Below are 12,147 nucleotides of genomic sequence, written 5' to 3'. Positions count from 1 at the left end.
TCTGTTCACACGTACCATCAACCAACCCCAGACAACAGTTTTCTTGAAGGTAAGTTATCTTCCCACTGAAAACTGAGGCAAAGAAGGCATTAAGCACATCTGCCTTCTTTTCATCTGCAGTTACTATGTTCCCTCCCTCATCCAATAGAGAACAAAGGTTGGCCTTACCTTTCCTTTTACCATTAATATATTTGTAGAAACATTTTTTATTATCTTTTACAGAAATCGCCATTTTAAGTGTAAACTGAGTTTTGGCCACCCTAATTTTTTTTTCCTACATGCTCTAGCAGCCTCCTTATATACTTCCTGGGAGACCTGACCCTCCTTCCAAAAATGATACATCCTCCTTTTATTCCCAAGTTCCTCCAAAACCTCCTTGCCCATCCAGGCTGGATGTTTACCTTGTCAACTCATCTTTCATCACACAGGGACAGTCTGTTCCTGTGCACTCAAAATCTCTGTTTTGAAGCACGACCAGCTTTCCTGAACTCCTTTGTTTTTAAGGGCTGCTTCCCAAGGAACTCTCTGAATAAATCTCCTAAGCATCCCAAAGTCTGCCCTCCAGAAATCCAGTGTAAGAGTCTTATTGGTGTTCTTCCTGATTTCACCAAATATCGAGAACTCTGTAATTTCATGATCACTCTGCCCTAATTGGCCTCCAACCACCACATCTCCCACCAGCCCATCTCTATTTACAAACAACAGATCTAAGATAGTCCTTCCCCTGGTGGGCTCACCCACCAGCTACAACAAAAAGTTGTCCTCCATGCACTCTAATAAATTTCCTAGACTGCCTTTTTTCTGCTGTATTAAGTTCCCAGCAGATATCTGGCAGGTTGAAGTCACCTATGAGAACAAGGGCTGATGGTCCTGAAACATTACCTAGCTGCTTATAGAATAAGCTGTCTGCCTCTTCCTCCTGGTTTGGTGGATGATAGCAGACTCCCAGTAGGATGTCAGCCTTGTTGGCTTTCCCCTTAATTCTTACCCATAGGCATTCAACTCCATCTTCATTAGTTTCAATTTCTATGGTGTCAAAAGCCTTCTTAATATAAAGGGCCACCCCTCCACCTCTTCTCCCTTTCCTGTCTCTTCTGAAGGGCTTGTAGCCATTGAGTGCAGTGCTCCAGCCATGTGACTCATCCCACCACGTTTCTGTGATGGCAACTACATCATAGCTTTGCTGTTGCACCATGGCCTCCAGCTCTTCCTGTTTGTTACCCATGCTGCATGAATTGGTACACATGCACTTCAGCTGGGCTACTGATTTCACCCCTGACTCAGGCTTACCACATCTGTGCCTGTTTCCAGGCGGCCCAGCTGCATCCCCTTCCCCCTTCAAACCCAGTTTAAAGCCCTCTCAATGAGGTCTGCCAGTTCATGAGCTAAGAACCTTCTGCCCTTAACAGAGAGATGTATCCCATCTGGTTCCAACAGAGCTGGTGCTGTAAAAGTTGCCCCATGATCAAAGAATCCGAAATTTTGTCAATGACACCAACTCTTAAGCCACTTGTTAATGATGTGAGTTCTATTTCTTTCATCACTTTTCTCTGCCACCAAAGGCACACCACACCTGTGCTCCTGCCCTATCAGCCACTTGACCCAGTGCCCTGAAGTCCCTTGTAATTGCCCTGACACTCCCCTTTTCAATCTCATCACTGCCAGCCTGGAGTATGAGCAGTGGGTAGTAATCAGAGGGCTGAATCAGCCCAGAAAGTCTCTCAGTGATATTTGTACCCAGGCCCCAGGGAGGCAGAAGACTTCCCAGTGGGATGGGTCCGGGTGACATATGGGGCCTTCTGGTCCTCTCAGAAGGGAGTCACCTACTACGATTACTCTTCTTTTCTTCTAGATGTTAGAGGTGGAGATCCATCTTACAGCTGAATCATAATTGGGAGGCTCACTGGGCAGATAATTTCTGTCTACATCATCTAAATCATCTGGCTGGCTCTCTAGATCCAGGGCCTCATACCTATTCTGAAGTGGCACCTGGCTAGGGGATGGGGGTCGGGAGGAGTTTTTATTATTACCTCCTCGAGCAGGGACCCATTTCCATCCCCCTTCACCTACCAGGTGCCTGGGAGGGGGATGCATATGAGTCCTCTGAATCTTGATGGGCCTCCCTTAAAGATGGGAGTCTATTTCCCTTTCACTTTCCCTGATACTCCTTAATCTTTCAACTTCCTCCCTAAGTTCGGCCACCAGGGAAAGGAGGTCATTCACCTGTTCATACAGCAGGCACGCCTCCTCTACAACATCCCCTGAAAAACTGATAAGCTCAAACACTCCGGGCAGGAATGGGTCCGTACATGTCACAGTGTCCGTCACGCCTACCAGGCGTTGACCACAGGCTAGCTCAGTTCTGCACTGCAGCAGCATGGATCGGTCGGGGTTACAGGCAGGGCGAGTAACCTCCTCCCGGTGGGTTCTTGGTTCCCCACAAAGGCAAGTGGACCTGATGGCATTACAACTGCAGCGACGGAAAAAGGGTCGACTCTCTTGAGCAGGGTAGAAGGTAGTTTATTAAGGGGTAGTCCAGCAAGGAGCTCCACCTCAGACCACTGCTGCCCAGAGAGAGCAGAGATCAAAGCTTGACAGCCACTTATAAATGGGGGAGGATCCAGGGGTGGTGACAATGGGTCAGCCAACCAGGGAACACAGGGGTGTAACAGGGGGTGTCAACTTCTGAACCATTAACAAATCACAAGAGGGGAGGAGGGGATTCCCCGGGCACCAGCCTATCACTCGACGCCTCTCCTGGATCTTTCCAGAATCCAGGGAAGGATCTCGAAGTGACAGACAGGGTGACCAAGAGGAGAGAGGGGGGGTTTGACAGGGACAGGTGCAGGGAAGGAATGATTGGCATAAAACGTCTGGTTATATAACTAACTCGTAAGGGGGAAACTATTACAGAACACAGGGGGGGACAGTGGACTGAGCCATTACAAAAAAACCTTACAAATCTTACAAAAATAACTTAATAACTCAATAAAACAACTCTTGCACCACTACATGTACAGATACATCCCTTTTGGAGGGCTCCACTTGGTCACATACGCTTGTACCAACCACAGTTTTCGACCATGTTGAAACCATTACTAACAGAAATCCCAAGACCAACCAGCAAGCAGAAACACCTCAAAAAACACACAGCACACCTTATTAGCAAGAGAACTTTCAACCCTGCCTGCTTGCCCTGCCTGCGTGAACTGCTGCGCAAACTGCCGTGAACGTGCCCCAGAGATGTGCCACGCCCCCGTTTGCCTGCTCCTGTTCACTGTGCTCTGGGTCACCACGCTCCCTAGAGGGCTCTTATAATCAGCAACTGAGGAAGCTCCACCCCTTGTTCCTGAGTGACTCAAAAAATATGTGACACACACACACACACAAAAAAAATCCAGGTGGGGGTGCCAGGAAGACAGAAGGTGCCTGCCAGAACTTAGGACACAAATATATGTGGTACTTGTGAACCTAGAGTGTTGCGTGTGTGCCTGCACTAGTGAATGCTTGTCTCCACGAGCTGAAAGAAATCATGGGACTTGACTGCTTGCATTAGTATTTTATGTGGCTTCTGTATGCATTTACTGTTGGAAACAGAATTGTACAAGCAGTAATTAAGGGTGCATATTTAACCTTAGCTAGATTTTAGAATTTTGGAGAATAATCCTTTTGGACTTCCAGAAAGAATATTATCTATCAAAGCAGAAGATTATTTAAAAAGATATGTTCTATCCACACAAAACCATAAGCAACAAGCTGATTGCCCTGTTCCTTCAGGTGTGTTGCCTTTTTATTTTTGGGATCACAGGATTATTTTCTTACTGAAGGATCCTTTTTACTGACATTCAACAGATAATCTTTGTTTGTGCTTCATGTTAGATTTCTTGAATATTAATAGACATGGCTCTCTATTTGTTCATCCCCTGTGCTAATTTTGTTAAAATATGATTGTACCTCCATTCAACAATGGAGGTACAATTGAAGTTAAGCAATATAAAAGAGAATATAGGTGTTCTATTCCTGATTTCAGGTACATACACAAAAAGAAAATCACTCTCCTTTTAACATGGATGTAATTTTTTGATAGGCATTTATGCCAGACAGGGAAAGGCTTGTACAAGTGACTGCATTTTAAAACAAAGGAACTAATTTTCTTAGTGGATGGAGGAGAAAACAAAACTCAACCACTTGGGATTGCAGTGTTTTGGGAAGAACAATGGAGAAAAAGCAGTGAACAGACCTGACTTCTACAATCAGGGGTGATTTTTCTGGAGTTCTATCAAGGGAACTATAGCTGTGATTTGTAACTTTTTTATAAATCTAGAATAAATTCCACTCATTAAAATCAAGTGAGCATTAGAGAGAGTTAAGCAAGGTCAAATAGGTAACCTATTGACAAAAATGAATTAGGTTCAGAATAAAACATTTGTTAAATATAAATTAGGGGCTCTCTGAAACAACCCCCATTAAATATAGGAAAGTATGCTTTCACAAGCATAATAGGAAACAAAGGACATACATCATATATAGCAAAATAATTATGAAATGAAACTTTATCACATGTGGCCAATGTTTCCAATTATTTCTGTAAAATAAAGCCATTTTTTTCCATTAATGATATTGCAGATAACTCACTCAGAGGATCATTACTGATAGGAGAACTCTCCATCTCTTTAATGAGGAGCTCACAGGCTTTGAAATGATACTGAAGTAATTATGAGATGGACTCAAAAGTGGGAGTGAAACCTTCCATAGAGACATACACCAAACTAACATGGAATTGAAGAGTTCCCCAGAGATCGAAAAACATAGGATGGCCTTAATGTGCTTTCAATTCTTGCTGAATATTTAAATTGTAGGTATACGTTGATAAACTCTTGCTAGTCTTTTCATTGGAAAGCACATTCTTTTGTCACCCATGAGAAAAAAATTATGACCTAGTACAAATACATGTGTAGAAGTGAAAAGGCTTGCATTTGACAGCAAGATAATAAAAATAATGCATTTCATTTGTTTATTGCAGTTTAAGTATCTGAGCAAAGAGACACATAAGCATACCTTCTGTAATTCAGAAAGCTTCTAGATCAGTAGAATAATTTACAGTAACAACCTATTGTTTTAATTAGTTTTCTCCCTCTGTGTCTTTACATATAATCCTGGAGTAAAATTCATAAGTCTAAGGCACAGAGCAACAGATGAAGCCATGTCAAAGGTTTCACATGAATTTGTTTTAATTTCTGATATTGATACTTTAAAAAAGTAGAAACACAAAGGGAAACAGAGGCTAGTAAATGAAATTTTTAAATAAAATGGTACTTAATTTATTCAGGAATTACATGAGAGAACAGAAAATATGACACTGATGTCATCAAGTCAAGCACATTGGTAAAAAAATGTGCATAAAAGTGTGTTTGAAAGACAAACTGCAACTTCATTTCTAACTATGCGTGTATAAACATGCAACAGACATAAAACAATTTCCCCACAACAGTTATGACCACATCATATCAATATTTCTCGACTCTATTAAAGACCTTGTTGTAAACATAAGAATGCATCTAGTCTTTGCTAGTCTAAGAATCTCCGCCCTTTTCTGCCACCACACACAACACCAGCCTTGTATCTTACTGGTTTAGGAAATGGAATTATTCACACTAAGAATGTAAGCACAGAGACTTTATTTATATAAAGATATTAAAATATGGGTGAGGAAAAAAAGTCATTGGACTACCTTCATAGTCTATATAATAAAGAGGACCAGACCCTGCCTATGTTCCAATGTGAAATTTTAACGATATCAGAGCTTTCAAGATGGCCCAAGCTCCATTCAAATGAACTGCCCACATAGTACAAAGCTCTCATAGTGTTACTCTGAATCAGAGCTATAATATTGCACAGTGGGAATTAAATGAAGTGAACATGCATTCATTTTTATGAGAATACTGCAGGTGTTAGGTTTGGAAGGTTAAGTTTGAAATAATATGCTGGTAAGTGATACTGCAATGACTAGACTTTCTGGTCAGCTAAGCAGGACAGCAATAGTAGGGGAGATATTCCTCTTCAATCAAGAATTTGCAAGCCCAGCAATGCATGCAGGAGCAAAGTATACAGCATCACTCTATGTGAACTCTTGGTAGCCTTAAGATGCAGTGCTGAACACTGCACAGCTTGGGCCTAATTTACTGGGAATATTACTACAAGTTAAAATAGTGTCATGGGAAAGCTGAGGTGTCTGGTCCTTTACAATGAAAACTGCTCTAATAAATCACTGATAATATCAGCCACCTTATATTGTCATGGATTTAAAAATTGCAATAAAAAGCATGCTTGAAAGAGTTAATGAAGGAATTCAAGAGCAATAAAAGATCACAAGACTAGTCCTTTAGTCCAGCCAAAGAAAATGGTGCTAAATTGTAACCAGGTGTTTTTATTTCCTGATTTACAAAGTATTGCAAACTCAGCACTCTGTGCAAGAAAGGGCAAGATGCAGACTCCCATACACAGAATATTCATTGGATTCACCTAACCCTTAAACATCTTTAGACTTCCTGAATTAATTTCATCAATTCCAAATTACGTATGTCCCAAAACATACTGAGGGAGCTGGTGGAAGAGCTCATCAAGCCACTCTCCATCATTTATCACCAGTCCTGATTAACCATGGAGATCACAGATGGCTGGAGGCTGGCCAATGTGACACCAGGGTCAAAAGGATGATCCAGAAAATTGCAGACCTCTCAGGCTGGGAAGGTTGTGTGACAGATTATCTTGAATGTAATCACACATCACAAACAGTAAAACCACAGAATCAAGCCTAGCCAGAGTAGGTTTAGGAAAGGCAGGTCCTGCCTGACTAACCTGATCTCCTTTTATGACCAGGAGTCCTGCCCAGTAGATGAGGGAAAGGCTGTGGATGCTGTCTACCTGGACTTCAGCAAAACTTTTGATATTGTCTCCCACAGCATTCCCCAAAATCAGCAGCCCATGGCTTGGACAGGTGCACTGGGTTCAGGACTGGCTGGATGGCTGGGTCCAGCGAGTGGTGGTTAATTATTAAGCCAGTCCTGCTTAGTGTCTTTCTCAATGATCTGGACCAGAGGATTGAGTGTACCCTTAGCAAGCTTTGCAGATGACTCAAAGTTGGACAGGAGTGTTGATCTTCTGGAAGGTAAGAAGGCTCTGCAGAGGTATCTGGACAGGCTGGATTGATAGGCTAAGGCCAAAGGTAAGAGGTTCAATAATGCAAAGTGGGTCCATTTTGTTGTTGTTGTTGTCTTTTCCAACATTAATGGTCCAATGATTCTAGGATTTTAAGATGCTTGGAAGTGATGACTAGTAATCAAAACCTGCGATGACACAGGTGATCAGATAAATATTTCATAACTTATTTCTTCATTAGTGTAATACAGTTTTGCATATGCAACTATTTTGTCACATGGATAACTAAATTGTACTTTAGCCACTGAATAAGAATATCTTTGCAGTGTGACTCCCTAGCATCAGACTGGGTAATGTGCTGCAGTATACATTCTCAAACTCCTCTGAATTATTTTCAAATGGCTTCTGGTATAAGAATAGAAGTAAAGAAGGGTTTCAGAAAACAGTTGATAAGAACTTATTCTATAGAAGTTGAAAGAATTTCTAAAAATTTTGAGCATTAAATTTTTTCCTTAGCTAAGACTTTTCCTCATTTGAAATTGCACTGAAGATTCTTTGTTTTCCTTTACAGCATAGTGGTGTGTGTGTTTTGTGGGTTTTTTTGTTGGTGTTTTTTTTTTTTTTTTTTTTTTCCATTTTGAACTGCTCAGAAGTTAAAAACCATTCACAAATAAAGAAACTTTTATTCCCATCTTGGCAACTCCAACTTGTTGCCTGCTGGCAAACTGGATGGAGATAAGTCTCCTGTATATCCTGAGTCATGTTTGATAGGCCTGTGCTTATGCCCTGGCCAATGTTTGGTATATCAGTAAACATCACACTCCCATGTTATGCACCCTGGTGTGTACTAAAGTCAGGTAGACATCTGATTATAACGGAAGGTTGGACACCTACTGTTTGATCAGTCAGGTCCTTACAACCCATGTAGACATAAAGAACTGCAATTGTGTTAAGGGTGAACTGACTTCCCAGGGCTCGACACAATCATCTGCACAATAGGTGCCTTCTGATTCCTCAGAAGCTCAAGTTTTCCAAGATAACTTTGTAAGTCTGCCAGATATGGTACAGCATTTGCAGGGTGTTTACTCTATTCTGGAGCACTAACTAGAAACCATGGTATCCTGCAACATCTCACATGTCACTAGTAAGCAAATTAATCAAGCCCTTAATTACTATATCTCAGTGGAATATTTAATGTAGCAGCTCAGCCCTGTCAAGGGATAAAATTGTTTAGGCCATGTTCAGAAGTACTTCTGTAAATGGAAACTTTAAAGAAAAAAACCAATCCCTTAACAGACATTAGATATCAGCTGGAAAACAGTTCAAGTGAAGTAATATTTCATTCATCTCTCATTTGCTTCTAAAACTTTTATGAGATCGTATTCTTTAGACCAAAAAATGTGCATTGACTACACAGAATGATATAGCCAATTTTGCACTATTAGGCTGCTAGAAATTTGGCTTCATAGTAAGGAAAAGATCAAATAAGAAGAAGATATTTTGGGGAGTATTAAGAAGCTGATTCAGTCCAAACACCTTTTTGAACTGAATCCTGAAACTTCAAATTTGTGTCATCTTCATGATGTGAATACAGTACTGGTATGAAACAAGCTTATTAATTCCATTGTTTTAACACCTGTCAATTTGTGGTCAACTCTTGGTCATAATCCAGAACAAAAATATTTTACACACTGGGTAAATAAAGTCTGTTCAGAAACCCATGAGTTTTCCATTACTTGGGGGAAAAAAGGGTTATTTTTGTACACAACAACAAAAGTGATATTTAAGCAAATTGAAGTCCAGCATTTTATCTTTTAAAATTTCTTTACTAGACCTTCAGCATGGGGGAAAAAAAAAAGTAATTTTCTTATCAAATAAAAGCAAAAAAAAAGAAAATTCATAGACATAAGGTTTGCTTAGATTATTACAAAAACTTAATGAAAAAAGAGAATTCCACAATCTTGAGTAAAGTCTGCTATTTGTTCCTCCACACAGCATCTGTATTCTCAAATTAAAGGCACTTTAGATAGGAATCCTGAATACTTGAAAATAAGCATTTTATAATTTAAGAATGCTGGTAGTCATGTTTTGTTCTCCTTGCATTATTCACCTGAGAGCTATAAATAGCAGAAGAACCACTTCTATAATTATTTTTTTTTAAAGATAGTTGACTTTACACAGGAAATGATCTTGAAATAAACTCTTTAATCTGTGAAACCAACTGGTATTTTTATTTTGTTTTGCTTGATTTGGCTGAATTTTTCAAGCAGCTTGAACAGCATTTACGTGTTATGAAAGCATACTTTTTAGCAATGAAATGCCACTGCAATTTCTTTCAGAGGATCAATGTTCTTTGCAGCCAAACTGATGTTGAATTTCTTCAGTGAAAAAACCACCCCTTCAGTCTTCCTTTCAGAGAAATTTAGGTTTCTGTTGGATGTCTTTAAAATAAGGACTATCAAGAAGGGACAAAATATCAATCTGAAAAAACTGTTTGGGAACATCAATGGGCTGGTTGCCCATTTCTTGTTTGCAATTCCATGTAGTATTTAATGAAGGCACACATCTGTGTTATGATACTGCATGCATTGTAAGCATCATTTGTTGCAGCAGAAAATTCTTCAAATAAATTTATGACTGAAGCACCACAATTTTTACATTAAACTTTTCATTTGCAGAACCAACTTATTCCTTCTTTTTGCTGAAACATGTCATGACCTTTTGCATCTATATGAATACAAAGTCTGTGGTTTGTAGCGTTAGTGAGGAGAACAAGGAGGTCACAACCTCTCTCTCAGTCCTTCCAGATAATCCCTGTCTGATCAAATAAAATATAAATCTCTATGGTAAAGTACGTAAGACAAGACCTAATGGGGTGTGATAAACATTCCTCATATAAGCAAATCATTCTATAATTTTGCACTGAAGGTTTTCTTTGTGTCCTCCTCTTGATCATCTGTCTCTAGATGTTGTCAGAGACAAACTACAGGATTAGGCATTTGTTAAATTGCTGTGCACTATGCATTGAAAAAGGAAGTTCTTCACATGACTACTCCTGCAGTTTGGAATAAATAATCTTTTGTCCATTTTGAATCAATATTGGCATTGTTTGACAATGTGTCTTGTGATTACTTGTTTACTGATGAGAAAACTCAAATATCTCTTGACATTCAGTGAATTCAGCATCAGCTTCAGTGACAGTGCTCCTGACATCAAAATTTTAAGGAAACCCTCAGACTGAATTAAAAGCAAATTTAATGCATTTCTTAATCCTACTACAAGCATTTAGATTGTAATACCTGGCTCAGATTTCTGCGTTTCTATCATTTCATCCTGCTAGCTCTAGAAGAGGCAAGAAAATTCTAACACTTAAATGTAATGAAAATCTAGATTTTATACAAATGAGAAATGGAATACCAAAGAAGCAACACCTGTATTTAAAATAAATATAACAAAAATCCTTGTTTGTTCTGTTTTGCTATCTTTGATCCTAATAAGATTTTAAAATAGCCAGATAAGCATAGATCAAATGTGTCTGAAAATAAATACTTTTTTGGTTAATTTTTTTTTCCAATTGGTAAAATAATAACGGGCTGCATTATTTTTTTTTTTTATTATTGAGCAAAAACTTATAGTAGGATGCATATATCCAGATATGAATAGGCTTCCATCCACCAAAAGCACTCAAAACAAGTCCTGAAAGTAAAAGTCTACAATATAGCAACTCTAGACATTAAAGGCTACAATTAAGAATTAAATAGAAGGATGATAAAATCTGCAAGACCCTGAATCAGGGCTACCCTGATTAAGATAGAGCACATAATTAATCTTTATGGTGGTCTGGAATTCTTCAAGTAAGATTCAATAGAGAATAATCTCCGAGTATTTATATATCTACAAAAGATCAGTCTGCAAAAATCCAGACCTGCTTAGTTAGACTCTGTCCATATATTGTAACTGCTGACTGGACTGACTTTCTTGGGACTACTGTACTGTTGCACATTCCCAGGAATGCAGTGCTTAATTAAATTTTGGGGTATGGCTCCAGAAATCAGTCGTTTCACAGGTACAGCCTTCACTGACTGACAAACTTCATATCACACAACACGTTTTTCAGTTTCTCTGCTTTACACTTCCTGTTTCTGGGAACTGACACCTAACCCAGCATCACATTTTGGTTGTGGTAGGGTTTTTTTTGTTGTTGTTTGTTTGTTCCAAACAACATAGTATTTAATAATTTCTTGATTTTTGACTTAAAAACTCATCTGCACACCCACAGAGGAGCATAGACACACAATAACTTCTGTGAGCTCAGACAATCCCATGCCCTGGACGGCACAGTCACACGAGCTGCCATTTCATCATAGGCTCATCTCCACAAACCCAAATGAGAACAGGGACATTGTAGCAGGCAAGGAACCAAAATTAAGAGCTCAAAGGAAGTGTCATTCTATCTGAGACCCTCCCAGATGTGTCCTGGAAGAGGCTCAGCCCCAGTGTAGATGTGTGAAGCCCATCAACATGAGTCAGGGAGAGAGGAGTAATGGGAATGACTGAGTAGGTTGTATCCAAGCCCAGCTGATGGAGGGATTTATGTCCAATATATAGACACATTAGTAGACCTCAATTTCACTCAGGCAGAGAGGGGAGGAGAATGAGGCCATAAATTCTCTTTGTTTCAATAGGACAGCTCATTTTCTGTCTCTGTGTACCTTGCTGTGTATGCCTGTAATGGATGTATACATGTGATGTCTTTGTGTGGCCTTGTTGCTTGTTGGAACTGAGACCATGGAGCTGCAGCAGATGACTCCACTGGCTGCTGGATTCTGCCCTATTCACTAACACTGGCTTTGGAATTGACCTGTTCTCTATATTTTTATAATAATCTATCACTAATCCTTTGAGAGGCTTGTACTGTCATTTGGATTTGGTTTTCACTGTTGAAATCTCACCACTACAGCCACAAGCTCTGTCTTCTTCCCGCCTGCT

This window comes from Hirundo rustica, chromosome 1 (genome assembly GCF_015227805.2).
Source record: "Hirundo rustica isolate bHirRus1 chromosome 1, bHirRus1.pri.v3, whole genome shotgun sequence".
Lineage (NCBI taxonomy): Eukaryota > Metazoa > Chordata > Aves > Passeriformes > Hirundinidae > Hirundo > Hirundo rustica.
The sequence above is the reverse complement of the archived record's forward strand: the minus strand, read 5'-3'. Positions refer to the sequence as shown.